Raw genomic sequence first — 7487 nt, 5'->3', positions numbered from 1 at the left:
GTGTTTATAAAACAAAAAAAATGTGTTTGGTATTATAGTTTAAACAATAGTTTTTAGTGTTTAAAAAACATAAAAATGTGTTTGGTATGCGTGTTTAATTTTATAAAAAAAGCTGACCAAAAGTACAAAATAATATTTTTAAATCAGGAGAGAGAAGATAATAACATTTTGTTGCTGGAAGACAGGAGACGGGAATTGATAAAAAGGCTGATCAGGTGGGTCCCATATTTTTCATTTTTATTACCGAATTGCCACTCAAATGTGTGTTTATTGTTTTAAAACAGCTCGGACCATGTTTTAAAAAGCCCATGATTTTGAGCAACATTTTTCAAACTTCACGTGAACAGAGATGGGCCACCAAACATGATTTTTTGGTTTTGGGCAGTACTGTCTTGTGGTTTGAAAACTAAACAATGTGTTTGAATTGATAAACCAAACGGGCTGTATATATCTCCCCAAATTAGGGAAAAACACAAGAAAACTGGTGTTGGTTCTCTCAACTTCCGATGGTCAATTTTTCCTTTTATTTTACTCTCACAATAACCATTAACAAGGATCTTTCTTTTATTTTTATTCTTTTCGTTTTCAACGGTCAAAACCAGATTACCAGCAACCAAGTTTTTCACACACACACATATATATACACACACATAAAAGGAACCAAATTTTTTTTCTTACGACTTCAAACAGTCAACCACCAAAACATAGCACCATCGGCTAATTGTGTGTGGCTTTTTTTTTTTTTTTTTAATTAATAAAAAGATGGAAATGGCTTTTTAAAAAAAATAATAATTTGTATGATTAAAGAAAACTATTAGTGATTAATTTTTTTTTGAGGAATTATTAGTGATTAATATGTATGTGAGTTATATTAAAAAAAAAAAGAATTATAATGTTTTATGTAACAAGGGTATAAGAATAAATTTATACAAACATCATTTTCTATCCTTTCATTTTTTTTATTAACTAAACAAAAGAGTTTTTCATTCCTCCACTTTTCCATTCTTCCAACCAAATGAAACCAAAAGCTCTCCAACTTTTGAAATTATAAAAAGACCCCTCAACGGTTAGAAAATTATGAAATAACCAAGGCACTTCCAAAGTCACCAACATTGTTATCCATATCGCATCCAAATCATTAAAATCACACAATTCTCTTTGTTTTAAATAAATGCATTGCACCTTGCCCATTCAATTGCTTTGTTTGTTGTTTTCATGTATATATGCTAGGATTATGAGTGAGGGTTTTACATGGTAGCTCTATAGTTACTCGTGAAACTTGTGGAGCCGTTGCATCATTCAAGTTGCCTAGACCCAATTATTTCAGAGTGATAGATCATGTATGATCGATATGGATTCTTTCCCCCTTTTCCGGGTATATATATATATATATATATATATAAATAAGAAAAAAGCCTAGAAACATTCTTATTAACTTAAGGAAAGTTTGGCTAAATCAGCCTAAACAATGAAAAAGAAAAGTGGTGGAACATCTTCCATCCACACTGCATAATTAGAGACATCAATGAAATGTTTGGCCAAACTATGGGCAAGTTTATTACACTAAGAGTCGATCATACTAATGCATGTAATAAACGTAGACATAAAACCCTACTAGTGCGCTACAACACACGTAATGTGAAACTCTATTATATTTTGGCCATAAAAATAAGGCAAAATGTTGCCAAATTTTTTTATGCAGCTGAAAGGGTAGCTCTTTAGGCTATGATCTAAAAAGAAGTGAGAATTTCTTAGAGTGACTTATAGGTGGTAAGGAAGTTAATTTCGTATCGTATCGGCCAATATGATATGAATTTTTTGTACTGATGCTTGGACCACTACAGAAACAAAGTTGATTCATATCTCCCTAAATACTAGGGTGCATTGGCTCATTTCAAGGGTATCTTCATTTTGGATTGGTACAAAATTGCGTGGATTTTTTTTTTTTTAAATTACTACTTACAAGTTAGAATACCTCTTTCACAATTGTTGAAGCTTCAGCCACTAGGTCCACCATCGGTGAGATGCTATTAGAGTTGAACTCACCATCTTTGCATCGTCGTTTCTTCTTCTTCCTCCATCTTTCTTTGCCACTGTTTCTTTCTTTCTGCATTTTTGCTTTGCGTAGAAACTAAGGGTGTCCACGGGTCAGGTTGGGTCGGGTTTGTGCCCAACCCAAATTTTTCGAGTGGGAGAAAACCAAAACCGAAACCGACCCGTATTAATGGTCGAATCATCAGATTCAGGTCCGTCAGGTTTCGGATTTGTGCCAGTCGGTTTCGAGTTTCGCCACCGATGCCGATATTTCGCGGAATCGGTCTAGATCTGGCTAATATTTGGCCGAATTTGTCGAATCCAGACTGGATCTCGACCAGATCTCGCCAGATCTGGTGGATTTCAAGTAGCTCTTCGTTGGAAAAGAAAAAATATCGTCAGTATTTGTAAATTTCTGTCAGAAAATCTTTGAATGTCGCTGGATTTTGTTGATTTTATGGTTGGGTCGGGTTGCTCAGGTTTTTGGGAAGGAAACCCGCCAACCGACCCGAAGGTATTGAGTTCTGTGGATGGCAACCCGCCACCGACCATCGGATTGGTCGGTTTAGGTCTGTGCCGGTCGATTTCGAGTGGGTCCGGCGGGTTGATCAGGTCTCTGGGACCTTTGGACACCCCTAGTAGAAACTAATGAGTTTTACAACTAATAACTACTATCTTTCTTCTTAAATGTTTTTTACACCCTCCAATAGCATCATGCCACATCAGCATTTTACAAAACAATCAAATACACCTAGTACACACAATCACTCCTTAAAACCCAATTTCATAAAATCATAAAACCCACCCACGTTGCCGTCGGAGAAGTTTCTTGTTGGGAAATTTAGACCCCGGTTGATAGAATTAACAAGTTTTAAACCCAAGTTGTTCATTAGATTTATTATAAATAAAACTTGTTAAAACAAACAAACATCAATATCATGTCAAAATCATGCAGCGGAAAAAAATAAATAAGACAAGATATGATAACCTAGGAAAACCAATGAAACAAACTAGTTTCACAGTAAAAAACCTGAGGGAAAACCTTCCCAAAAAGCAATCCATTACAATAAAGAGAAGTTTCAGATCTAGTACAAAACTTTTGTCCCTAAACTCTACAATCCATGTAGATGAACTTACAGCAGAAACCTTCTACCGCTTTAGAACCTCTGAACTCTTCAATATATGAACACCACCCTTCTGATGCACGGATCCCAGTACGTGACTAACTCCTTTGCATGAATCCCAGTACGTGACTCACTCACCAACTTGAGGAAGAAGAATGTTGGCTACAAAATTTTTCACTTCATCAACAATGAAGATCAAGAAGCACTTGGTTATAAAACCCTAAGGCGCAAAGACGCAGTAACTTCTTTCAGAGAGAATAAGGCATCAGTCACCTTTTTGCATGTGTTCTCCTTATATTCTCTAATGTGACGGCCTCTAAAATAAGCCTTATATATGTCTAGGATTGTGAGAAAAGAAACCCTACACAAATACATAGGCATGGGCCGAAAATCAGATTTGAAAAACTGATTTTTGTAATTCTCGATAGATACCTCGATTGATAGTATCTGTCAAGCCTCATTAAACCTCGATAGATAGCTATCTGTCGAGCAGCTGTCAAGCTTTAATGAATCAACACTTCTTCACTTGTTTCTTGAATAGATTTGCATGATTTCAATACTAGACTTGAACTCTTATTCTTTGAAGTATTAAACACATCCTAGATCTACCCAATTACAAGTAAAGTGCGTTTTGTCAAAAGATTAGCCAATTACATAAATATAGACATATATTCCTAACATTGAATCACATATGTCCTTACATTTCTGTAGTGTTGCCTGTCTGTATAAGAGCTTTAAAAGCTGCCGATTTTGTTGTCCAATTTAGCAAAACCCAAAACCCATCAAGCCCAGATTCAAATGATGGTTTTGCCCAAGTGAAAAAAAATCCAAAAGCTGTTATGGTTTAAAACCAAAATAGAAGTAAAAGTGTAAAACCAAAAAAAAAAAAAAAAAAAAAAAATCTAATCTAATACGTTTTCTTTGAGTCACCTGAGATCCAATCCAAAGTAAAAGGAAAACCACCCCACCCCTGCTCGATTCCACTACTACTCTCCTCTTTGGCATTTGCTCTCTTTGTTTGTTAGCTTAGACTTTGCTCTCAGATCTACCAAATATGCAAACTTCTTTACACAACCAAAAAAAATCCAACTTCTTCCACTACCACTAAATACTTAGGGCCTGTTTGGTTTAGAGATAGCTCAGTTTTCATAACTCAGTTGTCAAAACTCATAACTCAAACCCAAAACTCGTAACTCTCTACTAAAACCTCACCTTCACTCAAAAATTGCAAAACATCTGTTTGAACTCATAACTCAGTTACATATCTCTACAACTTTTTGCCAAAATCGTGGACCCCACCCACTGACACTACCCAGTGTTGCCTACTGTTGCTACCCGCGTCTCATTAACAAAAAATCTTCTTCTACTTTACTTCTCCCACTGAGTCACCGTGGAAGCCCATCTTCTTCTTTACTTCTCCCACTGAGTCACCATGTTCTGCTTCTCGCCTCTCGCCTCCCACATCCACGCAGCCCACATCGACACACGCCCACAACCAAGCAGGTATTTTTCTCTAACGCTCTTTGCTCCGTCTCTCTATCTCCCTTGCTTTGTTTCGATCTGATTTGAGATAGCTCAGGACTGTATCTATTCGATCTGATTCAGCTCGTGTAAAATTTTACCCCTAACAAAAAAGGAAAAAAGAAAGTATAGTTATATTTTTTTTTTTGACATACCTAATTGGTTACTAAAGCTAAATTTTGAGTTTTTGTTTGTTGTCTTTTGTTTTTATCAAAAATATTTGCCTGGATTAGTTATGGGATTTTGTGTTTCTATATCACCTATTAAATCCAATTATGGGTCTTTAAATTGAATTGAATTGAATTTCCGAAATTGACATTAACAATTAGCAAAACCATGTATATGAGTGGATGTGTGGATTGCTAAATCTGGTAATTGTGTTTTGGAAATTCTTCTAGGGTCAGGGTGTACTGGTAGGTCAAATGTGATTGGGTTTGAAAATGGCATGGTTGTGGCTACTTGGAGGTTTGGATTGCAATTTGGGTTTTCAAGGATTGCATTTATTTTGTTCTTCTAGATTGTATAGACTTTAACATCTCTGTTGTAAGCTATGGCATCTTTTACAATGGATGGTTACATCCCTTTTCAAGTGGGACTAAGTGGCTATGTGACATAGACCAAGTAACATAACTTTGACCAGAAGCAAGCAAGGATATGGCATAAAGTTTCGAACTCCAATTTCCAAGGGCATTCTATCAAAATACCATATAACAAGTCAATAAAAAAAAAAAATCAGGAAAACAAACTAATAATTTTGTTACCTAATTCTCTTTGGTTGCTGAAATTCTTGTCAAACATAATATATTAAACTTGCATGGTTTTGTAAAATTTAGTTTTGAAGTTCTAAGTTTCCATTTTCTCTATATGCCTCACCCCATGTGAATTTTCCTCCTTACAACAAGTGGGGTAGGAATTTGGAACCTCTTTACAGCAATACCACTGAATTTGGAACCTCCTGACATTGTTTTGTTGTGTCATATTATTGCAATCTGGTATAAAGGTGTATTAGAATTTGATTTTTGGACAGAAAAGCTAGTAGAGGAAGACAACAACTATTTCTATTTATTAAGAAGTTTTTAGTTAGAGAAAACATTATAATAATCGTATGGCTCTCTATATATGTAAGCCCAATTTGATTGGAGAACCTATTACTGTGGATTTGGATTGCTTTATTCATGCTTGTATAGAATGTTTGGATTGCTTTACTGTGGAATTGGATTTCTTTATTCATGCTTGTAAGCCCAATCTCCCATAACTTCAACCTCTTCTTCTTCATTTTCATTTACCAAAACACTAAAAAACAAATCTAAAAAAATGCTCTAGCACCACCGAGACTCCATGCCAAATTAAATTTTTTTTTAATTTAAATGCTTACATGGCATTTAAAAAATGCTAACTAATTTTTTTTAATAATATTTTAATGGCCATGTTAGTGCCATGTCAGCAAGCAAGACATTTTGTCTGCCATGTAAGAGGTTTTTGTTAGTAGGTTGACGGCAGGGACCAAAATAAAATCAATTTTCTTTTGTTAAGGACTACATTAGTAGCAAAATCAATTTAGGGACCAAAATGAGAATTGACCCAAAATGTAGAGACAAAAGTGTATTTTCGCATTTTTTATTTTATGAAATTGGGTTTTAACTTTTAAGGAGTGATAGTGCATTGTAGGTTTATTTGATTGTTTTGTGAAATTTAGATATGACATGATACTATTGGAGGGTGTAAAATGGTTGTTTTATACCAAGTCCGGATTGAATATTTCCTCTTTTTTAAAATGCTATTGTGCAACCAATGAGTTTGTTTTTCCGTCAATCACCCTATATTTGGTTTGAGGGAAGGGAATGGAAGAGAATAGAAAATGAATAAGGGGGAAATTAAAAATGTGGGCCAAAGTAGGCCTGTTCAAGAATTCACCGGTGCCGACAAAACCACTTGAAACTGCGCCGATTCGACCGCTGAAAGCTCCATCGAAGGTTCCCGACGTGGTGATTGGTAGGCTTTTTCTATTACTGAAGTCAACTGATGCGGTGGTAGGCAACAAGATCTGCAAACCAAAGAGAAACTGAACCAAATCGATATATATATATATATATAACTTATACATATATAATATATAATCATTCATCAGTTTTAAAATAAAAGAAATTGAGAGGGAGAGAGAGAGTACCAGTTTGGCGTGAAACTGAGAGAAGCAAAGGAAGAAGAAGGAAAAATAGGGTTTAGGTTAAGTTAGTTAGAAATGACGCCGTTTCATTTAATTTATTTATATATTTATTTATTTTTTTAAATCTGATTCAAAGCGACGCCGTTTTGGAACCATTTTAAATATCTATTAAGGCTCTCTTTATGGGGATTTAATTTATGGATGCCGCAAGATAGAGAGGTCTCTTGTGGTCTGGATACCCCACTTCCATATCTTCATCACTGAAGGTGATTTCGGTTGACTCCTGCAAGAGAGCCCTGTTATCTTGGATTTCTACTGATAAACATTCCACCCCTGCCCCGGAGGCAATACTTACTAAAGCCTCGGTAGCTACTTTTCTTTCTTTTGTTGTGAGGCCCAGCTGATCAAATAAGTTTTTGAATTTGGAGCTCTGCTGTAAAGTAGTAATTGCTGCGGCAGGCAAGGCCGGATTCTCTCCTTCGTCATCCCCTGGATCCGCACAGATCACTACTGCTGCTACACCCTTCCCTTTGTGATTTGGGAGTGGGTTTCTCTGGACCTCCTGCTGGGACAGTTCTAAAGTTCCTTCCTTTATCCTACGGTGCACTAGTCTGCGGAGTGCCCAACATTCTGCGGTGGCATGT

The sequence above is a fragment of the Quercus suber genome, unplaced genomic scaffold, assembly GCF_002906115.3.
Source record: "Quercus suber isolate HL8 unplaced genomic scaffold, Cork oak 2.0 scaffold_199, whole genome shotgun sequence".
NCBI classification, from domain to species: domain Eukaryota; kingdom Viridiplantae; phylum Streptophyta; class Magnoliopsida; order Fagales; family Fagaceae; genus Quercus; species Quercus suber.
This window is presented reverse-complemented; position numbering follows the sequence as displayed.